The following is a 15,793-nucleotide window of genomic DNA, read 5'->3' on the forward strand; positions in this document are numbered from 1 at the left end:
GATGGTGTATTTATCGAGACAATATTTTATCATAAACACCCACAAGTCCGTGGAGTATTGAGTACTGGTATTGTTTGTACTTAATGGAAGGTCCTTCACCTGAGACTAGTTAGGTGCTTACTAAACAACCTTCCTTTTTGAATTCCAAATCGGTCAGTTCTTGACTTTTTATACATTATTATTTTTCTGGCTGTGGAATCATCTGGCCAACCAAAAGAGATTTAAAAAAAAAACTGCTGAAAGCCCCTAGACATAATGTCGATGGACCATAATGGGAATTTAAAGGATTCCTCATATGAACTATTAACACCATCAGTCATGGGAACAAAGATGTTACGTTCCTTGTAGCTGCATTTACGATGACACTTCAAACTGGAACACAGCGGTAAAAGTATGAAGGTTTATCGGATTGTGGTACGTGAGTGATATACACCCTGAAGACTCTTGCCTACTAGAGCGATCTACAAGGATGTACTAACAAGACTTTTTGATATTTTAAACGATAAAAAGAGCTCTCTGGAAAGTGGAACTAAGTATAAATCGTAATCGTAATTATAAGGAGTAGAAAACATTTCTCCCGAACTATACGTCTTCGGTCGGTCGGCAGCATTCGGTCTGTCGACGTTCTTGAAATTTGGCGCATGTTCCTTATGCATGCAAACGCTAAAATGGATTTCATAAAAATCAACATTCTTAACAAGGTTTCGCAACGTGGGCGACGGTGGGTGAGCTGTCACGAGTATAAAGTGGATGTGGGTGATACCCTCTTTTGATCTGTACACTTATTGAAATAATGAAATAAATAATTTAATAAGATTAGCAGAACAATATTTACATTTCACATGACACGCATGTAAAGCCGCAAATCAAAGTTATCCAATTTATAAGGTGCGTTTAAACAAGTTTAACAGTGAAAGTCGGATATTAAATGAACTCTCGAACGTCGAACTGCGAAACGAAGTCCGGCCGAAGTCGTAAAGTTTATTCGAAAGAATCATCATTGATATTGACTTTATTGCGGAACAACAAAGTGTGCTCCGAGTACCCGTGCCACTATGTCATTGTTTCCAGCGGGGCGTCGCGTCGCAAGCGCCAGCGTTAGCGTTAGTGCCAGCGCGGCCGCGGGAAGTAAACTGTGCTCGGAACACTAATATTTGAATAATAGATCACTGTTCTCGGTCGCCCGACTTCGGCTCGCGCAAAAACATTTAAGCAGCGCATCTACTGACAAGCGGCACCAACGCAGTTTTTAAGCTATACATTTGACCTTACTATTTTGTCTACTAAACGAAGTAAAATATGCTTCACTGGAGGACTGTACTTTATTTTCTAAAGGCTTAATATTAATAAGTTAAAGTACCTGCATGATAACACAATTATAGTGACGATTATTTATCATGTTTGTATATAAACATAACCTAAACGCACTATTTTCTAAACTAAAGGAATAAAACTAAAGTGCAAACGAATCGAAAATAGACAAATGACACATAAATAATTTTATAAATAAGAAAATAAAACAAAGCAAGAAGAATGTTGTATATTTGCAACATCTTTTAAAGGTAACCGTCTAATGAATTAATTAAATTTATTGTATATTCCAAAAATCTTTAAAAATATGTATATTCTTTTGTACCGGAGTCAATTTAGCAACGGAGTGAGCTCGGAATTAGCTCACTAACCAAGCTAGCTTCCGACTCGTATTGGAAGATCAGCCCGTAGCCGAGCAAAATGGGGCGTGGCATAACGTCAAAACTTTATGTTTAACGCGCGGTTGAGGGGTACCTCTCAGCACATAAGTTGCAACTCTCTGTGGGCTTTGTTGTAAGAATAAAAAGACGAGTAAAAATAAAGATACAAACAAATTTGTCAGTGGGTTCGAGTTCTTGCGACGGAACGATGTCCTCAATGCTAAGTTCCTCGTGTTAGAGAATAAAACATGCGAAAGAAACCAGCACTTTTGTTTCTGAATTTCATATGCGAGTATGTTTCAGTGCTGTGAGAGCCAAAGAGAAATGCGATTAATGATATTTGTATTGATTAACTCCACGCACATGACTCTTGAAACTGCAAGATGTGCTGGTGGTAAACTCGTATGACTTTTTGTATTTTCTTCCTTTTAGTAGCAGGTATGTTTACGTCACCCACGTCAGAGATAAATGAGCTTCCACGTGGTTTACCGTGCTCATGGACTTAGTATCTGAGTCTATTGTAACAGCGCTTTTAGCTGCTGCAGCGTGGTACCTGAGAGGTAGAGTGAGCAAGAAGTATGCGTGTTGTTGATTCTGTCAATGTACCGTCCGTTGTATTGCAGCCTTCACAATTCTTCTTTTTTCAGGTCACCATTAACTATATATATGTTTATTATTATGTTACTAGTTTAAGTTTCCTATGTAAGTGAACTTTGTTCTTAATGGGAAATAAATCATCTCTAAATCATAGTATAGTAGGTGATGTGAAAATGACGTCAAAATAAAAAGTAGTAAGTATATGAAGCGCTTTAGTAATGCGCTAAGGCAGATGGTGTTAATTCTCCTGGTGGACACGTCTATTCTCTGCCTTTCTAATTTCTTTAAATAAATGCTCTAGATTGTAACAAGAGATTTTTTTTGCCTTCAACAGCACCTACAAGACGATCTCGTACGAAGACACTAAAGATTGTAATTTTTATCACAATCATCTCAAATTTTAAAATTATGGAGAAAACGTTAATTTATGAGAAAATGAAAAAGTACCGAAATTCGATAACGACAGCGATGCTCGTATACACGACTCCGGACCGGACGATTTATTAGCTTAAAAAGATAATTTTAGCGACTCTATTCTCAATATATCCCTCGAACTGTAATTAAATTAAGCCGTTTCTAATATAAAATAATATTGAAACGGCTTAATTGATTCACTGAACCATTCATACAGAGTGTCATGGACACTTTTATACCTAAAACGTGTGGCTATTTTATACCCGTTGAGCCGGCGAGTCGATAACATAGCGAGGATTCAATACTTTGTTTTAACTTCCCTCTCTGTGACAAATTACTAAATACAAACGGTACAAATATTATTAAATTTCAACGCCGGCAGTTTTGTGTTGTTATTGCACTTTAATCGGGAATGATTGGCGACGTGTACACAACTTCCCTTAGAGTAAGAGCTGGAAGATTTTCCGCATATTTTTGCAGCAATTCATTCGTTACTTTGTTTATAGGTATGATATGATATAACACGGTACGAGCATCGTCTTTATCACTAACGAGTCCTGCGTACGACTGTGGTCGTACTACGTATTTGGGATGAGGTCAATTTGAATCGCTTTTGTTATCTAGATTAAGATGTTTTTTTTTTACATTAGCAGTCTGTAAATTTCCCACTGCTGGGCCAAGGCCTCTTCTCCCTAAGAGGAGAAGGTTTGGAACATATTCCACCTCGCTGCTCCAATGCGGTTTGGTGGAATACACATGTGACAGAATTTCTTTGAAATCAGACACATGCAGGTTTCCTCACGATATTTTCCTTCGCCGGCACGAGATGAATTATAAACACAAATTGAGCACATGAAAATTCAGTGGTCTTGCCTGGGTTTGAGCCCGAAATCATCGGTTAAGATGCACGTGTCGATCTTACCACTGAGCCATCTCGGCTCCGATTAAGATATATATAATGTATATACATTCTGTATGTGTGCGCTATTTCTCTTTTTAATGGGTTCGGAACAGGTGACCAAAGTCAATTAGCTCATTCCGTCTGGCATGACACAGACTAGAAACCATTCCCTAAAACTGTCAATGCTCCGTTAAAGTGGCACACGATTATTATATCAATTGATCCTATAATGACACGGGGTCACTGACGCTTATATATACTGCAATATACCGGTGTTTGCAATCATCAACGAAACGGATTTTCATTGAACTTTATCATCAGGCTTTCTATATCAATAAATTGTGGTCAGATACCTTTATATGAAACAAGGATTTGGAAATTCGAATTTCATCATTTCCTGCGAATTCAAAAGCTATCTTAATTGTGTATACCACTCTACACGGCCGGATGAATAGTCCGCAGCGATGATCTAAAGTTACGAGCTTGGTATAATTGTCTATACATAAGGTATAGTCAATATGTATAGTCCGTAGCTAATCACTCTGGTACAACATTTTCCAAGGATATCGAACCTTGCTATTTCGCAAAACTAATATAGTGCACGTAACACAAGTCTTATTTAATTTTTATATTGTTACTTGGGTACAACAAATAAATTACATTCAATTTAACGATTACGTAATTATATGCTGTTGTTTTAAGGGGCGGCTTAGCTAGTTTGTTATAACGCTTAAAAAGCAATTATATGATTTCTTTTTTGACTTTAATTGAATATCAATGACTTTCGTGTACATAGGCAAAGTATGAGTTAATTTTGTTTATTTGTTAAAATAAGATAAACCACAACAAATACCTAACTTATTCTATTAATTTGTTTCTCGATTCACTCTCAGGGAGGTAATTACGACGTCACTCCTCGGTAAACAAACAACAAACAAAAAGCTGTTTAATATGCTCACATTTTATTAATCTCACCTAAAACAACTTCCAACCAACCCTAACTGAAGCACTATTAATAGTAACGTACAGATCTATCGCCCACTTCGCATTTTCTGGGATAAAAAGTATAACTACTTATGTAACTCTATTCAAAAATCGTGAGCAACGGAGCCGCGCGAATGAAGGGCAAACAAAAAATTATCCTTTCGCATTTTCAAGTTATTCAAGTTGAGTGCACCTTGCAATAAGACTTTTGAGCCGACTTCGAAATAAAGGTTATTTGGTGTTTTTGGGCTTACTATTTTGAGCGATGTCTTTGCCGGTTGTGGACCGATTAATATTTTAATTAAGGAAAGATATTTTTGGTCACCAAATGTTGAAGTAAAAGTAGTTGTGCGATAAAAACGCTTCTTTCGTAAAATAATTTGAAAACAGTTGTGTCTCAATAACGCACAAATATGAATCAAATTATTATAAGTGTTTAAGTTTTGATTTATCTCTGCCGTTTTAATAAAAATGAGAATAATACTTATAGAATACGACTTCATGTTGTTAGCGAAATATGAGTTTCTTCTAAATCGGTTATACTATTTGGGATGAGAAATGAGTGCCGTAAGTGTTCGTCCGAGTGAAAAAACATTCATCACTCAGTGCGACAACGTTGTGCTTTCGGTGTGTAAGAAGAGAAGCCTTATTTGCTATTTATGATCCGATTGTGCAAGTTGTTGCTTTAGGCAAACCTCACCTGAAGAGGAAAATATCAATGCATTTGAATTAGAATACTTATAATTCGGCTTGAATAGTAGGTAGTATCAGTGTTTTCATTTAGTATTAGAAGCCTAACCTAGCCGACTCGAGGGACTGAATCGGAGATTTCGTTTTTATTGATTACATTTTAAACGTGAATGCCATTCTGCCCCAACTCATTCATTATTTTTTCAAGCGAATAATTAATGCTTTCTTTTCAGTTTTAGAAATTGCAAATTTCTCTTTGGATTTTTGATAAATATAATAACTTTAAATTATATTTATAATAATTCGTAAGCGGTAACAAAGCTATAAGTTTGGCGCCATTGGGGTACTGCTGAGAACAGTGCGGTTGCTAAGGAAATCACGTTTTTGACGCTGGATACAACACCAAATGGGTATTTTTTTTATATTTTTGTGAGATCAATTTCGACCTATTTTTACGGTTTTTTCAAGGGGTTTCATAAGGCAATTGTTAAGGTATTTTCCAAATTCCATTGAACTGTTTTCTTGAAATCCAAGATTCATGGTAAAAATTAGCTATACTTTGGTTTTTTGTTAACAATAATTATTATAATCTTCAAGAGGGTCAATTCTGAATATTGTTTCAATTACAATTATTTATAACTAAAATTTTACTACGAAATATACATTTTTTTTCGCGTAATCCATTCAAACGAATTGAAATTGGAATAATTGGGCTTTGTGCAAGCCCGTCTGGGTAGGTACCACCCACTCATCAGATATTCTACCGCCATATAACAGTACAGTGTATTGTTGTGTTCCGGTTAGAAGGGTGAGTGAGCCAGTGTAATCACAGCCACAAGGGACATAACATCTTAGTTCCCAAGGTTGGTGGCGCATAGGTGATGTAAGGAATGGTTTGTCTATGGGCGGTGGTGACCACTTACCATCAGGTGGCCCATGTGCTCGTCCGCCAACCAATGCCATAAAAAAAAAAAATATTATATGATAGCCCGTTATTACAGCACAAATTTCCAAGAAAACAGCATTTAGTTACGCAATATTTACACACAAACCCTGTACAATATATTATACCAGTTCCCGAAAACCGGCACATACCTTATCTTTTAAATACATCGGTAAATTTGTTATTTCTTAAATGAAGCGTGTTCATGGTATTCGCACAAAATCGCGTATTTTTATCGAAATCAGTCGTGCTGTCGCTCATATGCATAGCAGCTTACGTTAACGCTCAATTATTGACGTTCGTCCGCTTCTCGATAATTTTAGGTCAAATAATTTGACACTCACTATTAATCCTTATCAAATATATAACATTAACTTTACTCATGTTCTGAAAAAATAAATAAAAGTTCACTTTTCACAATATTACTAATATGATGCATATAAAATATATAATCGTAATAACTATCCCATTGATTGTTCGAATAAGAGTACTTAGATAACATTACATACATATCAGTTGTTTAGTTGATGTTAAAAGACAATTTCATGATTCGTAGGTATGAGTATGCACTTTTTTTTGTATCATACTGTAACTATATTTTATAATTATTTTTAAAATAGCCTTTATTCGATAATGCCAATAAAATAATGCAATAATTATGTTGTTCATAGACATTTTAGTTGTGTAAACACGTATTCACGAGATCACACATTTACAAAATTAAACAGTTTTATAAATGTAACAAGATATTTCAATAAACTCAAGAAAAAAACAAATTAGTAGGTACATACAAAAAGTTGTGGAACACTATAAGAGCGCCTGCATCATTTATAATAAACTAACTTTACAAATATTCAATATTGCTATATTAATAATACAGGCTCATTCACTGACTCAACAAAATTTTATTAAAAAGTCTGTAACTTAATAATATCCTAGCTAGCCTAGCCTAGCTTGCCCGCGGCTTTGCTCGCGTGGAAGTTGAATATGTTTACAGATTTACTTAAAATATTACGTTAATTTAAGACCTCTTTGTATACCACATGGTGTTTATTTCACCCCTTAGGGTAGGATATCCAGAAACGCTTAAATACGTATCAACTCATTAATAATCAGTAGTCTAAAAATAAAATTTCATGTTTGTAACTTAAAAAATGACGAAATTCCCTAGAAACTCTCAAGCCTTATTTCATCCCTTTGGGGGTAGAATTTCCAAAAATTATTTCCTTAGAATGTGTATACTCAATAAAAAAATTCCTACTCACCAATTTCATGGCTCTAAGTTTAATAATTTACGCTCGGCGATGATGAATCAGTCCGTGAGTGCATGTTATACTAGGCGCCGTCCCGACTTCGTCCGTGTGAAATAAGAGTTCTATTTACTAGTCTCTCTCTGGCTCCAATATAAAACATCTAGAGACCCACTCAAAAATGTATGACACTAAAGTTATATTTTATTAATGATTCTTATAAATATTGAAAGTGAAATTTTTTAAACATTTTCTGGCTCTCTGTTATAAAAGCGCATAAAGTGTCCTGGGTAAACGGGTAATAGAAGTTAATGTTACTAAAGTTATGATGTTTAAAAATAAAGTAGCGATTATGCCTAAAAGGCCAATTATTCGCAGAAAAAAAGATTTAGCACCTCTTTCAAGATGGCGGAGAAAACTTATAGAAAATGATAGTCGAAAATTACAGGTTAAGCTTTCCTTTTCACTGGCGTTTCGGAAAGTATGTAAGTATATTATTACTGGACAACCGTGTCTTTTTTATGTTGTAGTTTGGCGGACCGAAACAAAACAATTCAAGTATTAATGCAATATGTGATGAATAGGTGGTACCAACCCAGATGAGCTTAAACAAAATCAAAATCAAAATGTTATATATTTTATATAAATTTTTTCAAGAAGGCTTTTACAAGCATTGATTTAAAAAAATAAAATTAAATGAAGCCACCGTCACTACCGGTTCGGAATGTAAATTCTACTGAGAAGAAACGGCAAGAAAATCAGTAGTTACACTTTTCTAACATTTGAAATACAAAGTAATGTTATTTAAATACAATATGTATTTAACGATACAATATATCCAGCCTGAAAGTCAACAAGTATTAGCTCCATATTTATTTTTCATGTATATAACCACCACCGTTCAATGATTTATAATATTTTTGCTTTATAACATTTGATAGGGTAAAAACTACACAAAGCTTTGAGCCCCGCCAACAAGTGAAAGCCAATTTTCAAACACATCACACTGAAACGCAGTAATGTACGTATAGGTATACATATATTTTTTAATTTCCCGCGCGTGAAGCCGACTCTGGTAATGCTATAGTTAGGAAATTATTGATTTTAGTCCTGGGCAAATTGAGGGCTTAAATTTAATGAACCACGCTTATGAACGAATTTATCTATACGTAATAAGTTGAATGAGTGATCAGATCCTATATAAAACGGCAGTCGTAACAACCTGTTTCGATTGTACGAAATTGTCAGTACGATCGAAAGGATAGTTCTGAGACGGCCCAGTGGAAAGTGGCAAGTGGATGTGGATCAATGACCGCGGATTAGAACTCGGCACTTCTGAGTTTTCATTGCTCAGTTTTTGGAGTTAATCTTGTATTCGCCGATGAAGGAAAAGTAGCGAGAAAACCTGCACGTGTCGAATAAAGATCACCAACACCAACCCATAGCGGTGCTATAAACCTCAAGCCTTATTCTTAGACCTTTGTCTAATCAGACATATTTAAGGTATGTTGCTATTTTAAAGCAAACGATTTTTAAAACTTAGTCACAAGAACAGTGTCTTGTTTAAACAGAGGAAATACTTTATTTAATTTAAAATGCTTACTCTGAGTTATTTTCTTGTAAATTCTGGTGTTATAATTCACTTACATACAATCAGAAATGGATCAGTGACGGGCGACGCGACGTCTCGGGGCAGGCGCGGCAAATTCGTTGTCTGACTGACGCGGCGTCAACGCGGAAAATCGAAAGAGCGGTCTCAAAATGTCAAATAAACCTTATTATCGTGATGTTTAAAACGCATCCTAAGATTCCTGTATAATGACAACTCTAAGAAAGTAAACTAGAGACTAATAGTTAGACATAAGTACGCTAATATAACACGTAGTTACTGTATAATTGTCACTTTTCAGTTCTTGATCTTATTTAATTACTGTTTATACTATATACTGATTGTTACTACAGAATCCCCCGCCATACATATTGTCAAATGTTATATATACTCATGTCTTTACGAATCAAAGACAATGAGATTCTGACTTAGATAAGTTTACTATTTTTACTAATATGTATCCCTATAATATCCCTAACAGATATAATAATCTTTAAACGGAACCTCCTACTTGACCTTTACAGATCAGGAGTGCCGCCCGCGTGTTATATTTCTTCAATTAGCAATATTGCTTTATGCACTTAGTTCTTATAAGGCATTGTAGAAACGGATGTCATCGTCAAATATCTTACAGTAACATACATAGCAAATAGAAGGCGGAGAGGAAAGTTTATGAAACAAATTTATGAAATGGATCAAATGGCTCGGATCCCGAATAAAGAACCATTCAAGGTTCGGTCCAGTATATGAGAGTTTTGTCCGTTTTGCTTCAGGCCTTTTCATGCCTTAGTGTGATGGGATGATTTGAAGCACTTACTAATTAAAATTGCTCATCATTACACCCGCAACGTTTTCCTTTTTTGTAGTATATTCACTACTCTTTAAGAGACTAGCTCTTCGCGATAGTAGCGTACATCAATAATCGCGTCCTGTATCTCTAGAGCGGGTATTGATGTTTTTAGTGGGTATCATACTTAAATCCTCAATGTTAATAATTAAATATATAAATTCGCAACTATAACTCACCGGCGATTCAACTGTGATTAATTATGTTTTATTAAGTCATGCTACACACATAGTAAACCAACGCATTTAATATCATCATCGTCATCATCATTACCTAGTATAAAACAAAGTCGCTTACTTTGCTGTCTGTCACTTAGATCTTTAAAATTACACAACGGATTTTGATGATACAAGAGGAAGGTTTATATGTGTATGCTCAATATAGTTAGTAGAAAAACACTGAGAATTTTAGAGGTTTCTGAAGTGATGTTGTAATAAACTCATTTTTGCACTTACGTTGCAAGCGCTGGCTGAATCCTACGATATAGATCAAAATAATGTACTACAATATTATACACCTTAAAAAGATCTTCAAAAAATCCGCGATGGTATATTATGTCTACCTCTTACTTTTTACGAGAAATAATGCCTTATTTTCGAAGCAATTTTAAGCAATACATCATTAATTCTTATCCAATTAAGTAACCTTAAATACACTGTGAATTTAATAAAGATCAATATGGCCCTTTACAGCATGTAATTTAAATGAATATTTTCGGAGATATTACAGATTTAAAACGCGGGGACAAGGGTTTGTATTGTCTAATGACTTAAAAATTGCGAAGGCGGGCCGGGTCCCTAGTTGACGATAAAATGCAAATTGCAAAATCACAGGAGGTGAACAGAACTTGATCCGGCGGTCGCCCATGCTTTAGACCGCAGCGCGGCCATTCTATCCTATGTTGTGTTTCGGGACGGGCTTGTATCGCCTCGCCCTCACATGGAGCGTCGCTACTCCCTCCGTCCTGTTCGTCAGGTGAACAACTCGATTGCCCTTCACCTGATCACGGATTCAACGCGCAATCCACGGCTTGGGCTACAAGTGTTTATACTACTTTAACTTTACTACTCAGGCGGCTCCTCCTAAATAAAAATATAATTAGCTTGATTATTATACTCATTAAATATATATCATGCACAGATACATAGTAAATTATTGAAAACCATAATTTTTATTGGACACTGTTTAAAAAAATGCTATTTCTGAAATGTTCATTAAAACATCCTCTTGTCGTTCGGGTATTTTGTATCATACTTATATATGAAAAGTTTTTAACAATAATAATGCACTAAAATACCGCTTCGCGTTCGCGAGTGATCTTAATGTCTAAGGGGTGTTGTTGGTAAATGATAACATTTTAACATAACTTGTAATCAAATAAGAACAGCCTGCCTGTGTCTATTTGATTACGTTAGTCCCTTGTTACTTAATAATCAATTCAACCGGTTATATGAGGTCATTTATCGTGTAATGTCAATGATATTTATTATACAATGCTACTAAACATACGTCACTAATTTATACTATCAGTTTTTAAGTATTCAGCTATATAATAATGTATAATGTACAGAATTACTCGAAGAACAAAAATTACACATTAACGGTAAGTTCTGTTTAGCAGTCCGTAAAAAGGAGTGATGTACGTATGTTCACACCGCGTGTCAGGGCTAAATCACTTTTTGTTTGATATTTATAACAACGTATCACCAGTGCACACAGGAGGGAGTGGTCGTCCACTTAATACGTTGAATTGCATTATAAAACGATACAATTACGAGTCCACTAGAGAGCTCGCATATAGCTACTTTAAATACTTTAGCTAACACCACATGCTCTTGGGTCAAATCAATTGGGTGCGCGTAATAATAAACGATAAGAGCCAATGCGTTCATATGAATGTAATATTCACTGTATGTTGTTACTATTTAGTACTTTCTATGTGTAACGCGAGGAGTTGCGCTCTTAAGTTTTACCCTCCGATGAGGATCGTTTTTCAATTAGTAGTTTATCGCGATTTTTTCTATATGATTTCATTAAACAATTTTAAGCGCAGTGTTGTTTACGCACTTATCAATTCACGACTTTTGATTTTGACTCGTATGATCTATCCACCATGATGTCGAAAATATATAGGTCGAGCTTTGTATATTTAGCCATACAGGAATCTACAAACATTTCACTATGAATCTCTCGCATTATAACTATTATATATATTAGTGGGCGGACGAGTAAATTGGCCACCCGGTAAGTGGTCAGTGGTCACCACCGCCCATAGACAATAGTGCTCTAATAAAAAAAAGACATATTAACCAATCCTTACATCGCCAATACACCACCAACCTGATTGTTTTTGACCAAGATGTTATGTCACTTGTGCCTAGTGTATTTAACACTGTCTATAAACCGGAATACAAAAATACTGAGTACTGCTGTTTTGTGGGAGAATATCTAATGAGTGGGTAATACCTACCCAGGCCGGCTTGCAATAAGCCCTACTAACAAGGTAATTATATCTGTCACTTAAAATGAAAACACAAAAGTAAATTCAAAGCGGTTTACACATAGATAATAACAATTGGAATATAAAAACGAATAAATAAGTACCTAATTTGAAATTGCTATTCTATAAAACCGATGCAAATGGAGCATTCGACATTTAATTTAAAACTGGGTCAGCTCTACATAATGCAGGCTTAGTATTTACAAATTATCCACCAAGTTGCAGGTCACGACGACCTCGGTTAAATGATGAATGCGTGCTGACATAGCCGAAAGAAGTGTTACGCAACATTCCCTCGGATGAATGCTGAAACATATTTAATAGATACGATAACATTTCTCTGATATCCGGGCTAAACGGCGGCGCTAAACTTATTGAATGCTCTATCGTCGTGCCATCTCTTATTTTAATAACGTGCACTGCGCACTTGACAATAATACATAGGTGTATGGTCTTGATCGGTAAGCATCTCTTAGTCGCGTACTTAAGGAAAAATAATATTCTTTAGTACCTAAATATAATTCTTAAAAAAAGTCGTCGTATTGAGCCGGACTGGATGTACCTATTTGAAAAGGTCATTATTATTTTACCTACAAATGGTCACGTGACGTCACGTCACGAGGGACTATTTAAATTAAGAATCGATTACTAGGTCACTAATCGACTCTCAACAGCAGTCGGCCACCACTATTTACTTTTATTTAAATACTAAAATAACAATAAAGGACAGAGCGGCTACTCGGCTTATTAATGATTAAAATATTTATTATTATTAATAATTCGTTGTTCATAAATCGTTCAGGAAAGAAATAATCTTAAATTACAATAAATGATTTTGGCGCGCTGTTATTGCGTCATTGTACTTTTTAAAACATAATACGGTTGTTAATGTCGCTATAAATGTCACAAATACTTGTTATATAACTCAATTGTACTATTCTCTTAAATTCAAGATACACCCACGTGCGGAGCCGCCGACGTTCAGATATTATACTTGTATTATAATGTAACCGCGATCCGAGTCTCTGTCACGAGAAATATTACAAAAAAAACTACTACACTGTAAACAGTGTGTTAGTTGGCATGATGTGACCTAATGATAAAAAATAAAATAATGTGTCCGTTTGTTTGGAGTTTGTTAATATATAATGAAGTGCCACAATTAGAGCATCCCCATATTAGTTTAGATCGAAGAGAGAGTTCTCGGGAGTAATGGATATCCGGCGGATAATTTTTAAACTTTATCTATGACCAAGGACACGAAATAAGTTACGCGAACAGCTTGTAGGTAATGCGTGCCGGTAGTCGTGAATGTACTAGGTAGTTATTCATAATAAATATTCATGGAAGCGACTGCACGCGTAAATGTATATTTATTATAATGTTGTATACCTAAAAACTTTTAAAGTAGAAGTGATGTTTAACCGGGTATCGAGTCTCAGTCTCTAGAGTCGGCTCATTCGAAAGAATGACAGACGGTAGTCTGTGTACGGACCGTACTCCCGTCGGCGTACAACCGAACTAGCCGAGCGAGACAAATTAAATGTATTATGCTGTGAATTTATTATTTATTCAGCCATTGACAGATATGATGTAACGATATTGGAATATTAAGATTACGAGAAGAATACTTTCGAAAAAAGCATTCAAGATATATTATTTACTTACGCTCCATGTTAATTTGGGTGTCATGGAACTTTTACAGCATCTCGGACAGAGCAAAAGTGGGGACGTCGGCCGTCAGTAACTTCCGGGAAATGTTTCGATCTAAGGTTGAGCCATATCATACAAACCTTACCTAGTAGATATAGGTAACGAGATGCACAAATACATCTCAGTCGAATTGTGTTTATTTTCGTTTATTGACTCTCACACAAGAATATGAGCGTTAAAATGGGTATATACCATATGTCGAAATGACGAAATACCAAGTTACGATTCGCCGTTTCATCCGCGACTGTTGAAGTGACAAGCGTGAATTTCCTTGATCCTTTTGTTATACTCAGTCTATCTAGTATATATGTATATATTGAAATGGTCAAATAAATACCTGAAGAAATATTTGGCTAAGTAGATGTTTCATTGTTATAGAAGTTTCTTTTGGTCGGGCTGCGTTCAAAATAAAGCAGCAAACAAGAAGCAGTTTTTAGACCAAAACAGAGTAATACGCTTGTTTAGATGTTTTATAAAATCAAAGTTCTTCTAGAATATATAACTGACCGACAACACTAGATAATTTATTAGAATATATCTATTTGTTTGAACAGATTTAAAAATAAGTAACTCGTCTCGCCGTGTCTGTCTTCGTTGAGGATATGTAGATAAAGTTTTTCACGACGGGGAACTCTTTCGTTTCCCGGAACACGGTTTGTGTTCAACGTACTCCGCGGCGTCCATATTCACTACACACTGACTGAATTTTAAGTATTATATTTATCGATTCTGGACAAATAATATTTCGAATAACTTTCCGCAATATTTGCTTAATTATGTTAATTGTACTCCATCTTTATGTAATATATGTATGGCATTTTATGTAAAAAACACTGAAATCAAATAAATATATTATGTCAAACTCGTGTCAAAATAGCTTGATACTAATATTTTGATGTTCTTTAAAACATTAAAACAACAAAAATTCTCACTTGAATTATTTTTCTTCAAATTTAGGTGAGGCCCAATGGAAAGTATACCGCCCCATACTAACTTTTTTTCTAAATATGTTCTAAAATGACTGTCGGATGACCTGCTTCGTTTTTTAAATTGGTTAATATTTATAATTCACAACAGCGACTATCCATTAGTATTATTTGGGTTATTCATAGAACTACAAAGCCTCGAGAACTACAAAGCCGTATGCGACCGTTGTGCGTAGGATTACATGGTATATATGTATGGACGAGCGATTTACTTTAAAATGCGATAAAAATTAAACATATGATATAATATTTTTTTAAAAAAAGTAACGTAGAACTCTGTTGAATATTTATTTGAGATGTATTCACAACTGTGTAATGAAATTTTGGATTATTTAGACAATTGCTAATTTGTGCCAATTATAAACTTAAATATCATTTACAAAAGAAGCAACGTCAAAGTTCTATTTTCATTGCCGTACTCTTTCTACAGACGTTGTGGCGTGTGGTGCCCACATCTAGGCACATACTACATAGGTAACTATACCGAGGTACCTTTCTTTTGACAAAATTCTCTACAAAATATAACGATAGTAATTTCTTCGAATATTCTCGTGATTATCGCTGAACCTGCGAAAAATATGAAGTGGTTTTAATTATGTTATTTAAGTTGATAAGTAGTTTATCTATGGAAAAAATTTAAAAACTCGCATGAAGTCGTTTATAAAAAA

Source organism: Vanessa atalanta, chromosome Z (genome assembly GCF_905147765.1).
Source record: "Vanessa atalanta chromosome Z, ilVanAtal1.2, whole genome shotgun sequence".
Classification (NCBI taxonomy): Eukaryota; Metazoa; Arthropoda; class Insecta; order Lepidoptera; family Nymphalidae; genus Vanessa; species Vanessa atalanta.